Consider the following 13,333-nt stretch of genomic DNA (forward strand, 5'->3'; position numbering starts at 1 on the left):
TTCAAGGGTAGAGTATTCAACCCAAATTTATTGATTCGACACAAGGGGAGCCAAAGAATATTCTCAAGTATTAGCAGCTGAGTTGTCAATTCAACCACACCTGGAAACTTAATATCTGCAGCAAAGTGTTTAGTAGCAAAGTAATATGATAGCAGTGGTAACGGTAGCAAAAGGTAACGATAGCAAAAGTAATATTTTTGGTGTTTTGTAGTTATGATAACAATAGAAACGGAAAAGTAAATAAGCGAAGAACAATATATGGAAAGCTCGTAGGCAATGGATCAATGATAGATAATTATGCCGGATGCGGTTCATCATGTAACAGTCATAACCTAGGGTGACACAGAACTAGCTCCAATTCATCAATGTAATGTAGGCATGTATTCCGAATATAGTCATACATGCTTATGGAAAAGAACTTGCATGACATCTTTTGTCCTACCCTCCCGTCGCAGCGGGGTCCTAGCGGAAACTAAGGGATATTAAGGCCTCCATTTAATAGAGTACCGGACCAAAGCATTAACATATAGTGAATACATGAACTCCTCAAACTACGGTCATCACCGGGAGTGGTCCAGATTGTTGTGTAACGACCCGACCCAAAATTGGTCAAGTCTCTGTGTAGCTGTACCATCCCAAGATCATGCTGGCATACACAGTACATTGATGAAAAGATTCAAAGTTCAATCACACCTGAATTTATTACACGGTTCTCATATCGAGTCTTTATTACATCATAATAAATTCGGCCGAAGGCCAACTCATGAGAAATAAAAATAAATAAGCTGCGGAAGCGTAGACGAATAGCGAGTCCATACGACTCCATAGGGCAATCGCCAAGCGTAGATCGTAGCCTCACTCCTGGTCGGGAAACTCCTCTGCAACATGAGACGTTGCAGCCGTGTAGGTCAACATTTAGAATATGCCGGCAAGTCATAGAGAGAACAACAATAATAAAACTAACACTATATGCAATTTGGCTGTGGGGCTCTAAGTTTTATGTTTTTGCGAAAAAGCCAGTTTTTCCCTACAACAAAGGACTTGCTTACAATTACTACAAAATGTTGGTAGTTATTGAGATGGTTCCGCCAACCAATGTCTCATTCCCAATTATTAATTAACCCCTCAATTAATTTATTTGTTCGGTGTTGAGATTTTCGAAATACTCCAGTTTCCAGAGGCTCATTTGTCCGTAATCGGGGACACGGCTAATCGATTAGGTTGTTACTCTGCAGAGTCTTGTGCACTTTACCCGCAAGAATCGTTCCCTCCTTTATGTCCTCGCACTACAAAGAATAAAACTAAAACAACTAGGGCGCTAACGGGCCGAAACAGTGAGCGCTCTAAAATTATCTAACGCGCAGGCGATCAATAGGTCACTGTGTCCATGGGCTAACAGGAAAAAAACCGATCGGTTTGGTCTAACTAAACCTAGTAACTAAACCGGAAACAAACTGTGAAATAAAACCGGTCTAATAAAAAAACCTACCCATTCGCTAACTCTAATCTACACCGTAGGTTGCCGATCGAACGGTGGGTTGCGGTCCGGCGGCTTACCGCGGCGGTCGACGGCGTGGAGGGCTCGAGCGTTGGTGGCGGTGGTGTTCCTGTGGTCCGGGGCGGCGGTGGTGAGGTCGGGGTGATGCGGCGGAGCGAGGCGGAGGCGGTGGTGGAGTGGTTGGAGCTCGGGGACGGCGCGGACGTCGAGGCATGGAGAAAACAGAGCCCGGTGCTCTGCAGCTCCGGCGACGAGCGGTGATGCTCAAGGCGGCGGCTCCGGTGATCCCTGGATGGAGAGAGGATGTCAGGGAGGTGCGCGCGGTTCAGGGGTTTTGGTTGACAAGATTTGAGGGCAGGGGGATCCTCACCGGAGTCGGAACAGACGATGGACTGCGGTGGTCGACGGCGAGATCCAAAGGAGGAGGGCGTGAGCTGCGGTGGGTTTTGGGCTAGGGTTTTAGGGGGATTCGGAAGAGGAGGGGTAGGGCTATTTATAGGGCATCAACTTGGAGCAGGGGGCGACTCGGGATCGTGATCCCGAGGAATCCGGATGCGGCGGCGGCGTCGAACGCGCTCTGGCGCGGCATAGCGTGGTGAGGGAGAAAGAGATGAGGTGGGGCCGGCGCGTCGGTGAGAGAGAGAGGGAAGGGTTCGGTCGTGCACTGAGTTAGACCGGCTCGGGTGTGGGCTGGGCCGGTTGGCCTGGCTCGCGCCTGGGTCTTTCCCTTTTTTTTGAATAAAGGCAGAGAGAAAAAGTTAAACTAAGAGAAAACTCTAATATTTTTATATAGGACATATATATATATATATCAAAATTCTCAGCGGAATTAATCCTACAACGTTGACATTTTTTCCAGAGGCAAAACACAAACTAAAAAAAACATTTTCTGCAACTCCAAATAAAAATTCAAATTTGAATTCAAAACTTTTGGCAATATTTTCTTCTGACATTTTTCTTTGGAGTGTCATGTTTACTCCTCTCATACTTTTGCTCAAGTATTTGTCAGGGATAACTTTCAATTGCCAAGGTAAATCCAACTCAAACAACAACTCAAATGTCTCTGAAAAAAATATCCAAATGCCACACAATTCAACCAAAATGCATAGATGCTTAACTAATATTTGTAAAACATTCCAAATTGAAAATTTGGGATGTTAAAAACCTACCCACCTTAAGATGAATATCGCCCTCGAGATTCGGGTTGGCTAGTAAATAGGTGCGGGTGGTCCCGGCGGAGATCTTCTTCTTGCTCCCAAGTGGCTTCCTCCTCGGAATGGTGGCTCGACAGAACCTTGCAAAACTTGATGCTCTTGCTACGGGTAACTCTGTTCGCAGTCTTGAGAATTTTGACGGGTTTCTCCGCATAAGTCAGATCACTATCCGGCTGTATGGCCTCTAGGGGCACTATGTCTCTCAAAGGAATATCGGCCATCTCGGGATGGCATTTCTTCAGCTGGGATACATGAAAGACATCATGAACTCCTGACAATCCTTTTGGCAATTCCAGCTTATACGCAACTTCTCCTCTGCGTTCGAGGATTTTGTAGGGGCCAATGAACCTGGGTGCTAATTTTCCTTTAACCCCAAATCTCTTGATTCCACGAAGTGGGGACACACGGAGATATGCTCGATCTCCAACTTCATACGTTATCTCCTTGCGTTTACTGTCAGCATAACTTTTCTGTCTCGACTGGGCTATCTTGAGTCTATCTCGAATCAGCTTGACATTCTCTTCGGGGTCTCTGATAAGATCGGGACCAAAAAGGTTTTGGTCTCCAACACTATCCCACAGCAATGGTGTTCTGCACCTCCTCCCGTATAGAGCTTCGAAAGGGGCCATCTTTAGACTAGTCTGATAGCTGTTGTTGTACGAGAACTCTGCATATGGCAAATTGTCATCCCAGCTAGACCCGTAGTCTAGCGCACAAGCTCTCAACATGTCCTCCAGAATCTGGTTGACTCTCTCGGTCTGTCCATCTGTCTGCGGATGAAAAGCGGTACTGAACTCCAGCCTCGTACCCAAAGTTTCATGTAACTGATTCCAAAACTTTGAAGTAAATTGTGTTCCTCTATCTGACACGATACTCCTCGGAACTCCATGCAGACATACGATCCTGGTCATGTATATCTTGGCTAACTTAGCGTTGGTATATGTAGTCTTCACGGGAATGAAATGAGCTACCTTGGTCAAGTGATCAACTACTACCCAGATAGAATCATAACCTGAACGGGTCCTGGGTAATCCTGTGATAAAATCCATTCCAAGTTTTTCCCATTTCCACTCAGGAATCGGCAGTGGTTGAAGTAACCCTGTCAGCTTCTGATGTTCCGCCTTTACTCGCTGACAAACATCGCATACTACTACGTACTCGGCAATATCCTTCTTCATACCTGTCCACCAGAAACTTTCCTTCAAGTCCAGATACATCTTGGTGTTGCCTGGGTGAATCGAGTACGGTGAGTCATGGGCCTCCTGAAGAATTAACTTCCTGACCTCTGGGTCATTAGGCACATAGATACGATCCTCAAACCATAAAGTTCCGTGTTCATCATCACGAAAACCTTTAGCCTTTCCGTTACTCATCTTTTCCTTTATCTCTGCAATTTCCTTGTCCGTCTTCTGCGCTCCACGAATCTTTTCGGTCAGGGTGGACTGAATATCCAAGGTGGCGACAAATCCTCTTGGTGGTATTTCCAATCGGAGATCTCTGAGATCGTCGGCTAAATTCTGAGGTAGTCCTCTAGCTATGAGGGTGTTCACATGGCTTTTACGGCTCAGGGCATCTCTTACAACATTTGCTTTCCCTGGGTGATAATCCAATCTCATATCATAGTCCTTGATTAATTCAAGCCATCTCCTTTGTCTGAGGTTCAACTCCTTCTACGTGAAAATGTACTTCAAGCTCTTATGATCCGTGTAAACATCACAACTATTTCCAACAAGGAAATGTCTCCACGTCTTGAGTGCGTGCACTACGGCTGCTAACTCCAAATCGTGTGTGGCATAATAAATCTCGTGAGGTCGTAGTTGTCTGGAGGTATAAGCTACAATGTTTCCTTCCTGCATGAGCACTCCTCCGAGCCCTTGACAAGAAGCGTCACAATACACCTGGTAATCCTTGTGTATGTCCAGCAAAATGAGTACTGGGGCTGTAACCAGACGTTTCTTCAACTCTTGAAAACTGGATTCACAATCCTCGGTCCAAATGTACTTTGTTTCCTTCTTCAATAGATCGGTCATGGGTTTGGCAATCTTGGAGAAGTTCTCAATAAATCTCCGATAATATCCTGCAAGCCCGAGAAAACTGCGGATCTCCTTGACTGAGGTGGGGGATTGCTAGTTGGTGACCGATTCAACCTTGGTGGGGTCGACTGCTATTCCTTCTCCTGAAATAACATGTCCGAGGAATCCGACTTCCTTCAACCAAAATTCACATTTGCTGAACTTGGCATATAACTGATGTTCTCGGAGTTTCTCCAGGACTAGACACAGATGCTCCTTGTGCTCTTACTCACTCTTGGAGAAAACCAATATGTCATCGATGAACACCACGACAAACTTGTCCAGATATTCCATAATACCTTGTTCATCATTCTCATGAAATACACAGGGCCATTAGTCAATCCGAATGACATGACGGTATACTCATATAAACCATACCTGGTGGTGAAAGCTGTTTTGGGTATATCCTGTTCACGAATCTTCAACTGGTGATACCCTGATCGAAGATCGATCTTGGAAAATACTTTGGCTCCAACTAGGTGATCAAATAAATCATTAATCATCGGTAGAGGGTACTTATTCTTGATGGTCACGTCATTCAATGAATGATAATCTACAACCATTCTCAGGGTTCCATCCTTCTTCTCTACCAAAAGAACTGGGGCCCCCAAGGTGACGAACTTGGGAGAATATATCCTTTCTCCAATAATTCCTTGATCTGCTTCTTGATCTCTTCCAAATCATTCGGGAGCATCCGATAAGGTCTCTTGGATATTGGGGCTGTGCCCAGTAATAACTCGATCAAAAATTCTATTTCTCTATCCGGTGGCATTCCTGGTAATTCCTCTGGAAATACATCCAGAAAATCTTGTACTACAGGCACTTCCTCCTGAACCACTCCCGTGAGGGAATTCACCTGCTTCTTTATCGGTGTGCATCTGGATACATACTTGATCCTCTTCCGCTCCGGGGTGGTGAGCAAAATCATCTTGCGGGCACAGTCGATGTTCCCTTCAAACTTCGTCAACCAGTCCATGCCTAGAATCACGTCCAATCCCTGGGATTCTAAGACTATGAGGTATATGGGAAAATCATGATTTCCGATGCTGAGGGTTGAATGACAGCCTAAGCCTGACATCATCTCTCCTCCTGGAGAAGTGACTTGGATCGGGGTTCTAAGGGTTCTAGTGGGCAACCCGTACTTTTCCACAACTACCCTTGATATGAATGAATGCGTTCCACCGGAATCAAAGAGTACCAATACTGGACGTGAATTTAATAAAAACTTACCAACCACAGTTTTTGGCTGATCATAGACATCCTCCACGTCAATGTGATTCACCTGAGCATGAGGAAAAGGGTTGGGCTTCTTTGCTGAGCTTCCATTGTCGTTGCCGTTTCCATTCCTCTGCTTGGCCTCCGGGCAGTCGGTGGCATAGTGTCGTGTCTTCTGGCACTTGAAACAGGTGATGTGACTCAGATCCTTCTAAGTCAAAGCAGGACGGTGCTGGTTGCCGTTGCCTCCATTGCCTGACTTGGGGTTGTTGTCGTGGTTGCGATTGTTCCCATTCCCTCCATGGTTATGTCCTCCATGATTGTGTCCTCCATGGTTGTGATGGGTATGTCCTCCCGAGTATGGGGCATAGCGGGGCTTCTGTTGAGCTCCAGAGTTGTACTTTCCCTGGCCATATTTCCGCTTGCGGCTTTCAATCTACTGCTGCTTGCCTTCAAGTATAGTGGCCTTGTCTACCAGCTCCAGGTAGTTGTTGAAGGTAGCCACCATTAGCTGCATTCCCAGCTCATCATTGAGTCCCTCAAGAAACTTCTCTTGTTTTGCGACATCTGTGGCCACATCATCTGGGGCATATCGAGATAATTTGCTGAACTCATCCACATACTGATCCACAGTATGGTTCCCCTGGCGTAAGTTGCGGAACTCACGCTCCTTCAGACTCATGGCTCCAGCTGAGACATGCGCGGTGCGAAAGCCCGCTGGAACTGATCCCATGTCATGGTGGCGACCGGATAAGTGGCGGTGTAGTTTTCCCACCAAGAGGCTGCAGGTCCATTCAGTTGATGTGCGGCAAAACGAACCTTCTCAGCATCTGTGCATCCAGCAGTTGTTAGATCCCTTCCGATCTTGCGGAGCCAATCATCAGCTACAATCGTCTCGGTGCTACTAGAGAACACCGGCGGATTCAGCCTTAGGAACCGGGTCAGGTTATCGACAGGGGGTGGTGGCGGTGGATTGTTGTTGTTCATGCCTTAGTTTTGGATGAGCATTTGCATTAAGGCCTTCTGTTGTTGAATCAGCTGGGTGAGCTCCGGCGGGAAAGTGAAACCGGGGTCACGTCTCGGAGGCATCTGGTGTTATGGAGTGGATGAGAAATTAGAATAGAACAAGAGTCTAATGAGAAAATAGCACTACCCAAATGAATGCACAAACACAATCACACCAATCATTTATTCATTCATCTCAAACAAGGTTCAAACTCGGATTACAAGATCTCACGACAAATCAAAAATAACGGCCTAACTGATCGACGACAATAAAATAACATGGTGGTCGACTAAATGTCTTCATCAATTATCCCTGCGTCCTCTGGTGCGTCGTCCTCTGGTGCGGCGCCTCCTCTTGCGGCTTCCTTCGGTGGAGCTCTCTTCATAATCCTGGTCATTGCTCACGAGAGGTCCATCATCTCCACTCGGGAAAAGGTCTTCTCCCAGGTCCATCTTCTCCTCCAGTGTGGCAATATATTTCTTCTGGTCCTCGAGTCTTTCCATAAAATCCTTGACTTCATCCTCATGCTCATAGTGGCTTTCACGTGATGCATCCTCCAGTTCAATTTCACGAAGATGCAACTTTTGGACCATCTTCAAGCTCTTACGCATCTGAATCTCTAGAGCCCTGATGTGAGCCTCCAAGTCTTGGACATATGCGTGAACGGAGTCGTCATCTATGGTGTGGATAATCTCTCCATCTGCAGTCCTTCGAGAAATCATGGTGTGGTCTGATCCAACAAGCTCGGTCCTGTATTCCTCCTAGATGCGTCCAAGTGCACTATGAACTACTATGTCTCTCTCGAGTATCCAAGTGGGAGCAGTGAACTTGAAGTCAACGGGCGCTGAGAGACTTTCGAAAGTCCTCCCTGGTATGTGCACCTTAATCCTATAACGACGGTCTTCTGGAAATGCCATGATAGGGGTCCTGGTGATAGACGGTAGAGCAATCTTCAATTCCTTGGTGATCTGGACTAGCCTCCTGCAGAAAAGAACTGTCTCATCTGGCTGGCAAAACTCTGGGAGCAGAACTGGGATGAACTTGACGGCCATCTAGAATGCTGAAATCGGAGAGAAGTCAGAAATGAACAGGGGAGTATTACGGAATGATAAGGACATAAAAAAATAGTTTCTTCCTATGACTTTCCGATCCTAGGGGTTACGACCTACGGTCAGCATGTGCTCTTAATACCATCTCTGTAACGACCCGACCCAAAATCGGTCAAGTCTCTATGTAGCTATACCATCCCAAGATCATGCTGGCACACACAGTACATTGATGAAAAGATTCAAAGTTCAATCACACCTGAATTTATTACATGGTTCTCATATCGAGTCTTTATTACATCATAATAAATTCGGCCGAAGGCCAACTCATGAGAAATAAACTAAATAAGCTGCGGAAGCGTAGACGAATAGTGAGTCCATCCGACTTCATAGGGCAATCGCCAAGCGTAGATCGTAGCCTCACTCCTGGTCGGAAAACTCCTCTGCAACATGAGACGTTGCAGCCGTGTAGGTCAGCATTTAGAATATGCCGGCAAGTCATAAAGAGAACAACAATAATAAAACTAACACTATATGCAATTTGGCTGTGGGGCTCTAAGTTTTATGTTTTTGCGAAAAAGCCAGTTTTTTCCTACAACAAAGGACTTGCTTACAATTACTACAAAATGTTGGTAGTTATTGAGATGGTTCCGCCAACCAATGTCTCATTCCCAATTATTAATTAACCCCTCAATTAATTTATTTGTTCGATGTTGAGATTTCCGAAATACTCCAGTTTCCAGAGGCTCATTTGTCCGTAACCGGGGACACGGCTAATCGATAGGTTGTTACTCTGCAGAGTCTTGTGCACTTTACCCGCAAGAATCGTTCCCTCCTTTATGTCCTCGCACTGCCTGGTGTTTGAAGATGGGATGAACGAAATAGGGTCTTCCGTAGAGTTTCTCTGAGCACTGCCGGTACCCATCCATGTCCTACCGTTCTTCTACATCTGCTGGCACCGTCTGTCGAGAGTCACGCCTAAGGTCAACCCAGCCAGAGCCCATAATGGCTTGCGGCTGCACAGGTAAGCTTCCGGTCAAGGGGTATCCATCCGTCTCTTTGTGGCTGGGTGAAGCTTTCCGCAAGATGTCATGGCGCTTCTCCATGCATCCCGGCCATCTGGTTTCTCCAGGGTGCCCGTCAACCGTCCTCCACCCAGTAGTGAATTAGAAGTCCATCTTGATCTTGAAGTCATGGGGTTGTCATCATCTTGACTCTCACATCTCCCTTATGAATCTCTCAGCCAACCCCGTCTACGAGCATAGCAAGGTAAACTATATCGTCTCGGGCAATAGTAGCAAGGGGAATTGGGTTCATCCTACCTCATGATACTACTCAAGACATAACTTCAAATTCTCCTACAGCATGCATGGTGGGGAGGGATAATTCTAATGCAACAAAAATCATAGGTATTGTAAAACATGATCAAATGACTTGCCTGGCTGACGGTCTTCAAATGCTAGTGACTCGAGATAGCAAGCTTCGCACTCCAGAAATTCTATCGAGTCAAACAATAGCACAAATAAGTATTTCACTAATAAAATATCAGCAAGCTAAAGGAAAACACACAAGCACTGAAACCAAAATCAAAAAAAACTTGAGGAAAACAAAATCAAGGTTTTCATCACATCAAGCAACAACAAAGAAATAGTTTTAACCTACTAACACTTTTCTTAAAAGATCCAAAACAATGGTTTTGCTAACTAACATAAACGAAAATAGCATCCAAACTAGGTGCAAAAAGAATCAAATCGATATCTATTATAGAACTCCTGTTATACCTAAAACAAAACTAATAAGAAAATAAAATAAAACTTTTTATTTTGCTGTAAATAAATGTTCACCCTCTGTAACTACAGAAACTAATCTAAAATAAAATATAGCAGGGGTAAATTAAAATTCTATAATAATTAGAACAGCAGGAAGTGCCAGCAAGCTAAATAAAACTAGAAAGCTTGATTTGACTAAAACTAATTCTAATATAATCTACAAATACCCAACAAGTTCCTACTGCTAGGCTAGGTCAAAACTAAGCAGTGGCAAAAAGAATCACCTAAAAATAATAATCCTAGCTCAATTTATTGCAGAATTACTAATCTGACTAAAACTACATTGCATTAGAATTCTACATTGGCTCATCTTGGTCCTGTAGCTCGCCAAAATTCTACATTGCAGACGAGAAAGGAGGCGGTTGAGAAAATGAACCACCCAAATTTTTTGTGCAGTTCAACTGAAATGGAGCATCCCTGGCGTGCAGACTGATTAAGTGCCAGATGAATATACGCGTCAACCAACTTTTTTGGAATCTTTAGACTCCATGCCATACAGTTTCCTACCATATCTGCTGATAACCAAAAGGCACAAGTTGGGACCAAAGACTGGACTGCGTTTTTCTGGGCTATGCGCCAAGCAATATTTTTGGCGTTCACTCTCCTAATACTTCGAGTTTGACAACCGGTTGACGCCGGTTGATACTCGAATGAATATAGGCACTTCTTCTTGTCAACATTGATGCTTGTCTAAGTGAACTTTGGAGTACATAGCGGCAGCATAAGTACCTGTCCATCTGATCTTTTTGTGCAATTCTACTGAAATCACCCAATGTAATGATTTGCCTGCGAGTTCAGGCTCCAAGTTACTCATTTATGAAATCGGCAAACAGTAGCACAATACCAAATTACCAATACATATGAATGGCACAATAATCAGGATAAAGACTAGTACCAACCTATGTGAGGTAGCATATCAATTACTATTTCCTTTGACTGGAAGCCGAGATAAGCCAAGCGACTAACAGCAAAGGAAGAATGCAAGCCCAGATTAGTGACTGACAGGAAAGGAAGGAAGATGTCGAGGCAATGAAACACCCAAAGTTTTTGTGTAGTTCCACCAAAATCGAGCATCCCTGTTGGCGCATATTGAGAGAGTGAGATTACTGTAATAGTGGGACTAGTTGATGAAACATACACTAACAAATATAAGCACCCTCATTATCTTAATGGGTAAAGTTAGCAACATAGTAGTCTTGCTTAAAGAGAGGTATTTGTTTATTTAATCGGTGCCAATTAGCTCAACACTCAAAGCATTGCCATGTATCATAGGTTGCAAAACATGAACGTGCAAAGATAATGGAGTTTCTCATGACAGTAGCACGATACAAATAGAGATGATAGCAAACTAATATGTATGAAGGCCTTAGGCCAATACAAACCTGAGGAAAAAGGCTTATTCATGCAGTCCCATAAGAGATGATAAAGCACTCACTGGAATCACTCAATAGTGTATATTTTTGTGCACTTCAAATGTTTGGTTGAAATCAGTCTTGTTTACTAGTGCTAGATTATATCGAAAGATTACCAAGAACTTCTAGTAGAGTTAAAGCACTGGCTGGGATACAGTTCATTGTATTGTCTTGTGTAGTTACACTAAAATGTATGATTAGCACAACATGATCCCTGTTTGAACAGGATCGTCTCACATGTAAGGTAGACGTTGTCGGAGCCCTTGAATGGCCTCGACTGAGGCCTCTGGCTTTAGCAAGATCACCTTGGCACTGTTTATTCTTCTTCTTCTTCCTATTCATCCTATGTTTCTCTTTCTCCTCACCAGTTGGTGAAACCAAGTACATGATTGGCCTTCTATTTCTCAATTGGTTTTGTCAATGAGGGGGTACAAGTGTACTAGTAAACAATAGCATTATTTTCTCATGGGAGTCGCAAAATAGAGATGAACACATGCATTAAATATCATTCTTACCTAAAGGAAGGTTATGGAGTCAATATGGATGATGAGGATTGGAACACATATCTCGCTTTGGGCAGTCCCACCAAAATGAATCAACTATTCCATTCTGACATTCCAGTTAAACAGCACAAAAGTCACTTCTTTTAAGAAGTGTTTTGTGCAGTGCACCAAAAGGTCACAACAGCAACCTAGTGAAATGGATATCCCTGTTTGCACAAAAAGCTACAATGGAGGAAACAGTCAAAGTCTCAAACAATTAGAAGCAAAAACATTTGGCTAAACTTGTCATGGCTTATAACAGTGGCATGGCTTCATTTTACCAGGGACATTAGATTAAGAACAGCTAAATATTTGGTATAAGGGCATGGGACAGTGGGTGCACCAGCAGTCCAGCACCATGTACCTAAACAGGGATATAAAGTGGTGATTCAGAGTTTGTTGCCCGAGAAACAAACATCCAAGAAACATATCTGGGTTGGTCCCATTTTTGTTCACTCTAGCCACCTACTCCTATGTGTGGATAGCAAATCTAGTTCTGGTCATACCACTGTGTACAGTGTTACCCCAATATTTCCCTTTTCGACCAAGAGACCAGTTGGATGACTAGTTTGTACTACTTTCACCCCCTTTCCTTCCTGTTTGTACCAAGTCCAATGTATATACTTAATTCCCCCACCCCCAGTTTATTTCTTGTTTGAACCAAGTACAAGATTCGACTCCATGAAGTAGCTTTACCACTAACAATATAAGAAAAAAATAGGTGACGTTGGACCATCCGATCGAGAGGGGCTAAGAGGTAGAACATGATGCACATGCAGCGACGTAGCGAGCTGGGGAAGTAGAGCTAAGGCAGTTTGGATGGAAGATATACCTAAAGGTCATCGGGATGTGGATAGGTGGGCGGCGGGAGACCGGATTCGCCCAAACCAGGGAAACGACGAAGGGATCGGAGGACCTCCCGCGCCAGCGCTCGGCCAGAGATAACGGTGCGGCCGGCAGTGGGTCTCCTCCCTCGCTGTCGACGATGGCCTAAACGCTACCCCTCCTCCCCTTCACCGACGGAGGGGGATACATCCAGATCTGTAACCAGCGGTGAGGATAGAAAGACATTGTTTTTTGAAGGGAGAAAGACAGTGTTACCACCCCTATCTTGTTTAGATCTGGAGAGGATGGGAGTGTGTGAATAGAGCAACCCTAGCAAGCAAGCGCGGAGGCTCCGGCCTATATGTACGTAGTGGGGTAGTTTTCCTTTTTCACTCCATCAAACACAATCGTTTAAGATTGTGTACTACATGACAGGTCGCCGTTTTTTTAGTAGTTGATTGTTTTTTGAGATAGCTACCCACTTGTTCCAAGTGGTGTTATGGTGTGCCAGGTCGCACTTTGTATCGTTCAAGTCTGGTACAAGTCCCTCCATTAAATGAACAACCACCCCCTCGTAAAAATTGTAAACAAGCCCACGGCTAAAATTATCGAAAATGTGGGTTGCCCCAACATGCATTATTATTTATATTTTCTACTCCCTCCGTTCCTAAATA

This window comes from Triticum dicoccoides, chromosome 5A (assembly GCF_002162155.2).
Source record: "Triticum dicoccoides isolate Atlit2015 ecotype Zavitan chromosome 5A, WEW_v2.0, whole genome shotgun sequence".
NCBI lineage: Eukaryota > Viridiplantae > Streptophyta > Magnoliopsida > Poales > Poaceae > Triticum > Triticum dicoccoides.